At 39.9% G+C, this 12,744-nt stretch overlaps 4 non-coding genes across 4 annotated transcripts; 2 read left to right on the top strand and 2 right to left on the bottom strand.

The window, feature by feature from the left end:
• The first annotated feature begins 6,855 nt into the window (after positions 1-6,855).
• Positions 6,856-6,928, top strand: Trnak-uuu. Its single transcript has one exon. It is a non-coding gene; the product is annotated as a tRNA-Lys (tRNA).
• An 803-nt stretch (positions 6,929-7,731) lies between these two features.
• Trnak-uuu lies at positions 7,732-7,804 on the bottom strand. Its single transcript has one exon. It is a non-coding gene; the product is annotated as a tRNA-Lys (tRNA).
• A 1,896-nt stretch (positions 7,805-9,700) lies between these two features.
• On the top strand, positions 9,701-9,773 carry Trnak-uuu. Its single transcript has one exon. It is a non-coding gene; the product is annotated as a tRNA-Lys (tRNA).
• Positions 9,774-10,576: 803 nt separating this feature from the next.
• On the bottom strand, positions 10,577-10,649 carry Trnak-uuu. Its single transcript has one exon. It is a non-coding gene; the product is annotated as a tRNA-Lys (tRNA).
• Positions 10,650-12,744: the final 2,095 nt, after the last annotated feature.

Here is a 12,744-nt window from a genome sequence, read left to right as displayed (position 1 = left end):
GTGTCCGTTTGTTGTTTACAAAAATACGCGCCTTCCCCTTCTTTCTCGCTCTCTGGTTGTTTCCTTCTCTTTCTTCATTTTATTTATTCTTAGTGTCTGAAATTATCCTTTTGCTGGCTTAATGAAAATGCGCGGGCAACAGAAATGTTGAACAGTGGGCTTTAAATCTCTTATTATTATTATTTTTTTTTAAGGAATCAAACATCTCTCGCGAGATCGTTGCTTGTACTTAATAGCATAAAGCAGTTTTATTCACTGTGCAGTTCATAGAGTGCAAGTTTTCAGGCCAGCTGGATTCTCTTGTTTGGAAATTTGCATGAAATTCCAATAAATATGTCAGACTGCAGTTACCCCAATTTAGGTGGAAGAAGTTCCCAGCCCAGAAGTTCCGTTTGGTTCTAAGTGGTCATAGGGGGTTGATTGGGATACTAGGGGTATGGGGTATGTTAATATCAGAAATTCGATAGGGGAATATGCTCATAAATAAATAGCATCATGTGGCAAGGTCAACTTTGGGGTGAATGTTTTTTCTCAGGGGGTTTTGGGGGGTTTCCAAAATGGTTGACTAGTTTAGTGATGTTACAGCTTATTAAACTAGTAAATAATCAACAGTCAAGTTGGAATTTTGATACCACTACTTATTTTGTGTTACATTTTCTTCCTTATGCAGTAGTTTGCCTACTTACACTTATAACTTATGCAACATGGCCTCATTTATTTGTTGACCCAATGACCCAGAACTGTAGAAGAGACCTCTCGCTTAAATATGAATCCGAAAACGCTTGACACTTTCCATAGCTCTTTCAAATTTATGAGCACATTTCCTATGCAAACTTTTCGACATTTTCATATCTAATCTCGGGCACTCCCTCTCAGCAAACATTTCCCAGCTTAGCTCATTGTAAAAGACTTAATTGCCCAGAGGAATTTGAGACAACATTGCATGTATTTTGTGGGCCATGTGGACATTCCAAATAATTATACAACAGGCCGGGTAAACTTATGATTCAGATTCAGGTCAAAGCCCAAACAGAAAGCAAACGAACTTGTTGGCAGAGCGTCTTCATAAAGATATCAGCCCAACTTTGAAACGAACAAGTAACCGAGTTTGTCAAAAAACCAATGGCTCGCCGTCCATGGTTTCAGAAGTCAGCGTCAGCGAATGCATAAAATAGCCATAAACACTTATTTGTTTTGCCTTTCCTATAAAGCCTGTGACCTAGCGAGTTTGGTTAGCCGTCACCTGCTCATTTGCCTATTAGCCAGCAGCCGGTTTTTAGTTCAAACCATTTGCATACTAAATGAGCTAAGAAAAACGGTCTATAATACCATTTGGGTTTGTTGCAGCCGCTTTCTCCCCCGAAAAAAATGCCCTTTGAGGGGGTTCCCCAAAGCGAAAGCAGTGCCATATTGCTGCGCATCCTGACCAGAAATCGAATGCCACGCACCTTGCGCGCAGCCCCATTCAGCATTTGCACAGCAGCTCTATGTGAAGTGGTATATGCATCCACATAGAAAACAAATGTTTCGTCATCTGCATTATACCCAGGGAGAAGTGAATGCACTGAGCTTTATCTTGGGGTTTATAGTTTTTAAACAACCCAAATGGTTAGCATGGCAGCTGTGATTCAGTTAGCTACAAATATTTTGACTTTAGAGCTATATTTGTTTTAAAGAGCTGAAGCACGTTGCCTACTTATCATATTCAGTGAAACTTTTAAGCTAGGCTTCATGTGTTGTGAAACGTTATCGATGAAAAGTTTGAACTTTTGCAACAGCCACTTTGAATGCATTTTCTCGCGGTGCAGTTAATGTATTGCAGCACGCTATGCACGCACTCGCATTAAATGCAGCCGCCGCAGCAATCTTGGGAGTGGATCACCATCGCCATCTTCGCCATCTATATCAGCCTCATCCGCATCTCGGTCCCATTCCGCGGCTTAACACTTTGCCACTCGGCGTATCTGGACCCGATAATCATCGTCTGATTCCTCTGCTGGCACGCGGTGGGTGGGTGGGCTGCAGCAGCTGTCGCCGCTTCTTGGGCACAGCCAGTAATATTTCGGTATACTACTTAACCCATGCACTAAATGGCGGGACAAGTGTTTTGCACCAGGAGCGGGGAGATTGAAATTGGTAAGCGGGAAAATGGGAAGTTGGTATGTTGGGAAATGGGAGAATGGGAGAATGGAAAAGGGGGTTGGGCCGCCTGCCAGGGGGTTGTTGTTGCTGCTGATAGCGCGACAACGAGGTTGAAATTCAGTTTCGTGTTTTTTTTTATTTTTGCGCCCGACTTTTGGGACTGCCGGGGTGAGAGGTTAGGTCGCTTTTCGGTGGCTGCTCTCCGCAACTGAAAAGTGGATGAAAGGAGCACATTTCCCGGCGCTTGCGACACCACCACACTCTCGACCGAGGCGCACACAGACACACTAATGCAGAGGCGACGACGAGTCAGAACGAGGACAGGCGCAGGCTTTGGAAATGGCAATTGACTATAGCCACCCACCTCCCCAAGCCGCCCACTCAGCCCCTTTCACAGTGCACATGCGTAGTGACACGGTGACTTTCGCTCAGCTATTTTTTTGTTGAAAATTTATAGTTGTTTAAATATTAAGTTTTGGGACGTACCTGGTGGGAATGTGCTTTGTAGTTCAGAATTAAATCCCTTTTACTACGAGTTATTCTAATCTAGATGAGTTATTAATTTATTGAAAGGACGGTATTTCGTCTGTATTTTCACTTTTGCACCGACTTTTGAGGTCTTTCTCGACGTGATTGCCCCTTTTTTGCGTCCTTTTTTCGTTCATTTCGCAGCGATATTAAGCGGATGGCCTAGGGATCAGGTCGCAGCCTCCTGCAGGATAATGGCCGCACTGCTGCTGCTGCGACGCCAGCAGAAGCAGCGGCGGGCGATGGCCGCATTTTCTTTTTTGGTCTGGGAGCAGAACGCTCTACGTTCCGCCGCGCTCGGCGTCAAATTTCAAACTGAAACTGAAGTGAGCTCAGCTCACCATTTCAGCGCAGTCGACGTCCGACGGACGACGGACGACGAGCGGTAAGCGGTGTTTTTGCCCACGTTGATAACAGCCATAATGCCCATGCCCATGCCCGCTCTGCCGCTCTCCCGCTTCCACCTCCCCGCCCTTTGTCGGGATCTGGATCTGGGTCTGGATCTGGGTTGTGTGTGGCCCAAGTACGTAACTCCAGGGAGAGAATCGGGGCAGGAACGCTGACGTTGTAGAGCCCACGGAGAGAACCAGGCTGTAGAAGAGAGCCGTGCACCACACTTGAAGAAAAATGTACAATAATGACATTTAATTTGTTTTCTTCTACAAAAAAGTTGATATTATCTCTTTATTATTTATTAAAGTTTGGTAATTTTAACCACACTATTTAAGTTCATCCATTTAGTAGCTGAGGCTAGTAATATAAAAAAACATCTTTACTTATTGCATACTTACATTATTGTCGGTTTCTAAATTTTAATAAATACATATATTTTTTCATTCGAAATTATCTTTTCATTTTAACAAATGTGTATATTTACCAATACTTTGAAAAGCAAAATATTTTTTTAAATAGCAATTTTTAAATTGCTGACGCAAGCATAATGTAAGCTGTTAAATATTTAAGTTTAGACCTTAATTATAAGCTGATCTCAATGAGTTTAAATTCCATTCCACACTACGTGAAATTAAATAGAATAATTAATAATTTATTAAATAAAATAAATAATTGTTTGAATTAATTGCATATACTAAATATCATTCTAGGAGGCTATGATAAACTTTCTGTCCTAGCTAAAGCCGTGCTTTACTATCATAATGATTGTTGAAAAATGTAAATATAATAATTTTTCAATCCCATCACAGCAGCCATATTTAACGTACACCAGTTTCTAGTTTCTTTTTCTGTTTCGGTAAGTGTCGCATCGCCTGTTCTAAGTTTTCCAGGGCACAAATCTGTGGGCTTGTACTTCGGAGAGTTTGTTTGTAGACAATTGTGGACTCTATTTCCAGAGTTCTCGTTCTCAGTTGCCCGAAAGATGTTCGTGTGTGTGCGGAGGAGGTCCTCAGTTTACTCGTCGATTTACGGGGCCAGCGTAGCTTTCCTTACATATGTACATACACATATCTGTATCCCTGCAGAACTCCCCTGCTCCCCCCTTTCGAACTCTCCAACGAGCTGAGAGTCAATGAAACTTCTTCGTTGGAGAAGCGGCGAGCAGAACGCTCCGCGTGTTTTTAGAATGAAATCAAAGTGGGATATTTAAAGCCTCATTAATCACACCGTCGCTTTCGCGGAGAAAAATCCTCGCTTAAGGTCCTGGAGAGGTCCTGCAAGACCCCATTCACCGTGAATAAGATTAGAGTTGAGGGCGGAGTCGGGTGTTCATGCGCTCGTTAAATTCAAATTCGTTGCACTGATAATTACGGTTAGCCATCGAAGGGGACTACAGTCATTTGCCAACTTCGTTATGAATGCCAATATAAGCCACATTTCAATTAGCTTGTTTTAAAAATGAGGAGGCCCTTGATTTCCGCTTGGTTCTCCTTGGCTTGTAAAGAATCAGGTTAATGAATAATGAAAATACAAAATCATTTTAAGTCAGATATCTAAAATTTGCATAAATAATTTAATGATTTGCTCTCTTATTTACAAGTTATTGATGATAGCGTTTTTATTATACCAGTATTAACTCAATTCATTTACCATGAAAACTATATTATTTTTAGCTTTACAGCTTGAAATGCTGCTCATAACGCATTTGGTACTCTGAAAAGTCTTCGTATCAGCATTTGGCAGATGCAACCCAAAAAATACGGAAGAATTTTTTACTTTCGCCATTTGTGTTTTTGAAATCTGTCATAAACGACCGAGAAAAAATATATAAAGAGGAGCGATGCTGTTCTTCGATTTTAGCTAGAAAAACCCATTGTCCCATTCTTGTTTGCCATTTTTAATTTATGACCCATATTTCCCTTAGATTTTCTTTTTAGGCGATGGCTACCTGAAACGGGCCGCAATTCCGGCCTAACAACAGGTAAATGGTAAATGGTTGCTAATGGTCGCAGCCTTGATGAAATTTCTCCCTGGCACATCTCCCAACGTCATGGAACAGTTTTCAAAACGTCTCTTGACTTTGGTTTATCATCTAAATATTTGCGTTTATTTTGTAGATTAGCATGTACACCAAACGTTTTCTCCTCTCGGGCCTTTCGTCCCTGCTTTTATTGTTGCATCGTGAGCGGTGGGGCAATTTGATGATTCGTCGTAATGAATGCTAATTAAACGCATTCGTTTTCTAGTTCACTTGGCAGGCGGCAACAAACAACCAGCATCCAAGTCCGTTGCTAAATCGACCGGAGCTGCCACGATTTGGTATCGGTAAATACTATATGTACCCATCGTTGTTGTCTTCGACGGGGCAGGAAAGTGTGTTAAAAATTCTAGAGCGTATCCAATCGCACGGAGAAAAAATTAATATATTCTTGCTACACAAGTGCGCCTTGCTTTATAAGGTGACAAACGTAAAACATCTTATTTCATAGATAGTCTATCTAAATATGTTATAACTGCAAATTGTGTCATATACCATATATGTAAGCATATAAGTTACATATATAAACATCGGGAAAGTAAACGAGCTTTTTCTCTGTACCTTAAAGAGATCCAATAATAAAAACCCTGGCTGTCCGTTTGGCCGCCGGAGTTAAGCAAACATCGCCTCTCACAATCTTTATAGAAAACTCTCTGACACATATCTCTGGAGTAAAAGATATGGCCGTGTCCGTAGATACAGAATGCAGCGCAACGTTGTTCGTCGCACAATTTGGGTATATCCACGATGTCGACAGTAAATGGAAACACAAATAAAAGGTGCTAATTTCCTGGAGGTTCAATTAGATGTTGCTATGACTACTGTACGATTTCTCTACGAGTTACGAGTTTCATTTTATGCAATGCATGACTTGCTGGGACAGAACTTTTACGGAAACTGTTGACAAGAAGATATAAGAGTTTAATTTAAATCTTATTTTTTGCCGTTGCAAGAAATATTTATACAAAAAATGAACCGCCTAAGCAGAGACTTGAACAAAGTACTTATTGTTTAATAGTCTAAAGCTCTACCAACTGAGCTACCCGAAAGTATCCTAAATTATTTGAAAATGTTCCATTTATGCCAAAAGTTTAAAAAGCACATGAATAAGTGCAAAGCAGTACAAGCCAGCTTAAAGCAGTCCACAAAGCTTTCACCACAATGCTTTCATTTTACGTATGTTTAAACTTTTTGTGATATCTTTAACCTATAAGAATTATGTTCTATATTTGTAAATCTTATTGTACTTAACCAAAGTTGATATTATATTTTCTTAACACCTTTTGGTATTAATATGCAGTTTCTTTGCTAGTATGTATGTACATATGTGAAGGGTGTAAAGTCTCAGGGCGAATATCTCATGCAAGTATGTATTGTATTTTCATTATAAGTACCGACAAAAAAATGTTCTATATTAATATACTGTTTGCGCTCATAGCTAAGAAACTGCACAACAAATTTTCTTTGACGTTAATTTATATAGGCATTGTCATTTGAGGAGCGATATACAAAAGTCCACATACCTCCAAGACGTATTTAAAAGCATGCGTAATAATTATTGAATTAAATTTACAAAACAAAATATGTAATACATATCAATATATGCATATATATACAATTAAGTAAAACCGGACAATACAATTAAATGTGTTAAAAATATAAAAATGTATTATAAATATTTATTTTTATTCAGATTGCAGGGACAATACATTAGGTTTCTTTCATAAACGTATTCTGACGACTAACGTTTGAATGCCCGGATAGCTCAGTCGGTAGAGCATTGGACTTTTAATCCAAGGGTCCAGGGTTCAAGTCCCTGTTCGGGCGGCAATCTTTTTTTCGTTTTTTGAAAGTTGCCGATTCGAATGGCCCTGTTTGTTGCCTTTTTTGGATTATAAATTTGTAGTTTCACAATTAAATTTTATTTAAAATTATACAAACTATTTAAAAGACAATAAATACTCAATTTATTTGCTTTGAAAAAAAAAACATACGTGTCAACGTGCCCAAAAGGGACCCTAAGAGCAAGCAAGAAATGAAAATAATTTTTTTTGCGGCTCCAAAAAAGATTGTGGTCCAACCATATTGGTTGGGCTGATAACGGCAGTCCACTCCGGTACGCTATCCCACTACTGCCTACCACGGGAACTCTTGGCTGCTGGTTTTCACCCCTGGCCCGGTTCATCCCTCCTTAGCCAACCTGAATGCCACGGACTCCTCCATGGCACCCATATTGATGGCAAGCTTAGTGCGGACGTTCCGTCAACATGAGCTGGTCCGCTACGCAGTAAATCCCAGCCTCAGGCCATCCCACAATCGGACCTCACAGAAGCGTGATTACAGAAGCTGCCAACCTTCCAGTCGAAAAACGTCCGTCTAAAACTCTGTCACTAGCCTCCGGTTTCCATTCGATTTCGATGAACTGCTTTATCGGTGCACCACTTAATCGACGCAAAGCAGGCGATGAGACCGCGTTGCCAACTGCGACTGATAAAAGCAGTTGCCCCAAAGCCAAATACCTACTGGACAAAATTCTTCTTTCTCTTTTTGGGACTGGCTGATATTAATTTAGAAATTACTTTCTCATTCATGATTTAAAAAAAATATATAAATATTTATAAAAAGTAAATCGCCCGAACAGGGACTTGAACCCTGGACCCTTGGATTAAAAGTCCAATGCTCTACCGACTGAGCTATCCGGGCATTGCACAAGGCGCCGGCAAACTTCCCTGGTATCTATAGGAAAGTACAAGCTAACAATTTAAATAGGGTCCTTCTCCGAATGTATTAAAGCTCATTACAAAAAAAACCCAGCGTATGCAAAATTTGGCACACAATCATTTTCGTTCCAACTGACTCCAACAACAACTCAGTAACCTTAAGAGGAACTCTCGAATTTCACAAGTCTATATACATATGTGGCCTGCCGTTTTGCCATGAATAACCAAATAAAAAAGAACGTTATAGACGATTTCATCGAGGGCAGTTCGAAAACTATGGTCGAGTTCCCCGACTAACTGATAACCGTTATTCAGCTATTGGAAGTGCGAAGTGGGAGTCAGGGTGGGCGTGGCAAAAAGTTTTTTGGTAAATCGATAGAAATAACATGATAAATAAAAAAATGAAAAAATATCAAAACCTTTTTCAAAAGTGTAGGAGTGGCAGTTTTGGACGGTTTGTAGGCGTTAGAGCGGGCGTGGCAAAACGTTTTGCCGCAGATCGATAGAAATTTACAATACTAATAAAAAATGAAAAAATATACAAGCCATTTTCAAAAATGTGGGCGTGGCTGTTTTGTGCGGTTTGGTGAACATATACTTCTCTAGTTCCTGAGATCTTGACCTTCGGCTATTGATCCTGATCAAGAATATATATACCTTATATGGTCGCTTTCTTCTGCATGTTAAATAATTTTAAACGAATCTCTTCGGGTAACGGGTATAAAAAAATCAAAGCATTTTTATGAAGCATAATCCAATTTCTATATTTTGTTGTTCTCTTGATCTGGACTTTCTTACCAGCAGATGTACATACATATGTACATGCCCAGATCAGATCTAATATTGATCGTGATCAAAGTATATGTAGGGTCGGAAACGTTACATTCTTTATCTTGTATAAACTTCTGTCTGTCCGTTTGAACGTCGAGATCTCACGAACTACAAAACTACATGTTGACCCATGTTGCCACGCCCGTTCTAGACCCAGAAACCGCCAAGAACTGTCAGTGTTGAAGTCTCTCCTTCGCATTTCCAATAGCTGAGTAACGGGTATCAGATAGTCGGGGAACTCGACCATAGCGTTCTTGTTATACCCGTTACTCGTAGAGTAAAGGGTATACTAGATTCGTTGAAAAGTATGTAACAGGCAGAAGGAAGCGTTTCCGACCATATAAGGTATATATATTTTTGATCAGGATCAATAGCCGAACGTCAAGATCTCAGGAACTAGAGAAGTACATGTTGACCTATATTGCCACGCCCACTCTACCGCCACCAAACCGCACAAAACAGCCACGCCCACATTTTTGAAAATGGCTTGTATATTTTTTCATTTTTTATTAGTATTGTAAATTTCTATCGATCTGCGGCAAAACGTTTTGCCACGCCCGCTCTAACGCCTACAAACCGTCCAAAACTGCCACTCCTACACTTTTGAAAAAGGTTTTGATATTTTTTCATTTTTTTATTTATCATGTTATTTCTATCGATTTACCAAAAAACTTTTTGCCACGCCCACCCTGACTCCCACTTCGCACTTCCGATAGCTGAATAACGGTTATCAGTTAGTCGGGGAACTCGACCATAGTTTTCGAACTGCCCTCGATGAAATCGTCTATAACGTTCTTTTTTATTTGGTTATTCATGGCAAAACGGCAGGCCACATATGTATATAGACTTGTGAAATTCGAGAGTTCCTCTTAAGGTTACTGAGTTGTTGTTGGAGTCAGTTGGAACGAAAATGATTGTGTGCCAAATTTTGCATACGCTGGGTTTTTTTTGTAATGAGCTTTAATACATTCGGAGAAGGACCCTATTTAAATTGTTAGCTTGTACTTTCCTATAGATACCAGGGAAGTTTGCCGGCGCCTTGTGCAATGCCCGGATAGCTCAGTCGGTAGAGCATTGGACTTTTAATCCAAGGGTCCAGGGTTCAAGTCCCTGTTCGGGCGATTTACTTTTTATAAATATTTATATATTTTTTTTAAATCATGAATGAGAAAGTAATTTCTAAATTAATATCAGCCAGTCCCAAAAAGAGAAAGAAGAATTTTGTCCAGTAGGTATTTGGCTTTGGGGCAACTGCTTTTATCAGTCGCAGTTGGCAACGCGGTCTCATCGCCTGCTTTGCGTCGATTAAGTGGTGCACCGATAAAGCAGTTCATCGAAATCGAATGGAAACCGGAGGCTAGTGACAGAGTTTTAGACGGACGTTTTTCGACTGGAAGGTTGGCAGCTTCTGTAATCACGCTTCTGTGAGGTCCGATTGTGGGATGGCCTGAGGCTGGGATTTACTGCGTAGCGGACCAGCTCATGTTGACGGAACGTCCGCACTAAGCTTGCCATCAATATGGGTGCCATGGAGGAGTCCGTGGCATTCAGGTTGGCTAAGGAGGGATGAACCGGGCCAGGGGTGAAAACCAGCAGCCAAGAGTTCCCGTGGTAGGCAGTAGTGGGATAGCGTACCGGAGTGGACTGCCGTTATCAGCCCAACCAATATGGTTGGACCACAATCTTTTTTGGAGCCGCAAAAAAAATTATTTTCATTTCTTGCTTGCTCTTAGGGTCCCTTTTGGGCACGTTGACACGTATGTTTTTTTTTTCAAAGCAAATAAATTGAGTATTTATTGTCTTTTAAATAGTTTGTATAATTTTAAATAAAATTTAATTGTGAAACTACAAATTTATAATCCAAAAAAGGCAACAAACAGGGCCATTCGAATCGGCAACTTTCAAAAAACGAAAAAAAGATTGCCGCCCGAACAGGGACTTGAACCCTGGACCCTTGGATTAAAAGTCCAATGCTCTACCGACTGAGCTATCCGGGCACGTGTACGTCATCCATCTAAAAACACTACTAATAAGATTGCAATATTATAGTCGATCACTGATCGTCAGATAAAGATAAAGGTTTGCACTTTAAAATAGTTTTTATTTTTTTATGCCATATTCATACATGTTTACATACTTTTTTTTTATATTTGTATAGTTTTTGCGGTTTCATTCTTGAAGTTGTATCAGTTTTTATTTTCGATTCCATTTTTGTTTAATAGTTGCCTTTGCAATCGAACCCAGATTAAGGTATACATACATGCGAAGTTCATTAAAAATTAGTTGCGTAATTTTATTTTACATGGAATGCAGTTAAACATTTTGCGCCCACTTTGTCCTGGCGGACTGTGAGTGCCCCTTAACCCAAAACTTCAAATGGTTTTTTATTTTAATTGATTGCGAAAATCAGTATGGTTCCAACCAATTGCATTGAACACATAATCGAAAATGTACAAACTAAGATTGAACAAATATACAAAATGTGGAAACAAAAAACGATTAATTAATTTGTGCTAGGTATATTTTTTTGATTCTCTCATTTTCCATAGTTTTGTTCGTTTTGCTTTGCCTTGCTCAATCTGATTTGTTTTTTCTAAAATTTGTCTTGCTAATTCGATATACATAATTTAGGCTTACGAGCTAGGTTGACATATACTACCGATAGTTCTAGAATGCACTAACCTTAGCTTAGCGAATGGTACAGCATAAATAATTACTTTACATTACGGTAATGGGTAGGAAACCCAGCTTTAGGATTTAACAATTCACGCTTTAATCAATTTGCGTTGGCTTACTGTATCGATTAACTACCGAATTAAATTTACAGACATTGTTGAGAGGCCTTTTAATAAATAAAGTGCAAGGATCGGCTGCTGCTCTAAAGAAAACTCTGATTAACTATAGCACTTTCTATGCTACTTTTGAAATATTTTACTTCCTGTTTATATTCCGAATTTGTTCTTCAGTGGCAATTAAAAACGATTGATTTTTGATAAAATTAGTAAAGCATTTTTCAAGCTGCTAGAGCAATTTCAACAACACAAACGCAAACACTCAAAATAAATTGAATTAAACAGTTGCAGATACTTTCAAATTTTCTCTTCAAGACGAAACACAAACATAAAAAGGCGATCCCCAATCTGGGGCGCTCTGCTATTTACAAACTAAACAAAGCCTTATGTGGGTAACTAGAGTTATGTTCTCTACTAGCTAGGAATTAAGTACACTCTTTAGGACTTCCTGGAGGGTGCTGGGTGGGGGTTTGGTTGGGATCAAGGTTGGGGCCAATACAAACGAAGACCTAATGTTAATTAGAAATCACTTTGAAATTATTGCAGATATTAGATTTGTTCAACTCGATAGCTTTGTATGCTCATCGTGCAGCTTACGTGCTAGAATTATGCTAAGCTTACAAACTAACGGCTTTTCGAATACTGCTTAGAGAAAGAGATTCATCATACTGGAAGGACTCTGGAGCACTCGCACAGAAAGGTGTAGAAAATGAGTAAGGGGTAACACCCAACTTCGACTTATACAAGTTATATCAATCATATGCCTATGTCTCAACAGCAAACTAACATCATATATTAATGTTATTGATTCAAATCGACGTGAATAATTTGATGTTGATATGTTAGACTCAGCGTATCACAAAAAGTTGTTAAAAATTGATGATTTCTTTTTTAAAGAGTAATGACGATTGCTCCGGGTTCCACCTCCAGTATCATAAACCCAAACGAACCAAGCGGATGTGGCTCGTTTCTTAGCTTAACACGAATCAGTTGCAAACAAGAAACATCACTGGATGTTGGTTGATCGACGGGCGGCGACAGGCGGTAGGCGGTAGGCGGCAGGATTGAGGCGGCAGGGGCGTGGCATGCGGACAGAGCTCAGCTCAGCAGCAGAACAAGTTGCATTCGACAATGTCCGCCTTGAACTCCAGTTGCAGCTCTGGATCGGGCTCACAGTCCGACCCCAAAAGCTGCTTGAGGTCCCGTTCCTGATTCCGATCAATGAAATTATCCTGCTGCTGCTGCTGGTGCTGCTGCTGGTGCTGCTGCTGCCTGATGATAACCTGAGATCAGAACTCCT

The sequence above is a fragment of the Drosophila santomea genome, chromosome 3R, assembly GCF_016746245.2.
Source record: "Drosophila santomea strain STO CAGO 1482 chromosome 3R, Prin_Dsan_1.1, whole genome shotgun sequence".
NCBI classification, from domain to species: Eukaryota; Metazoa; Arthropoda; class Insecta; order Diptera; family Drosophilidae; genus Drosophila; species Drosophila santomea.
This window is presented reverse-complemented; position numbering and strand designations above follow the sequence as displayed.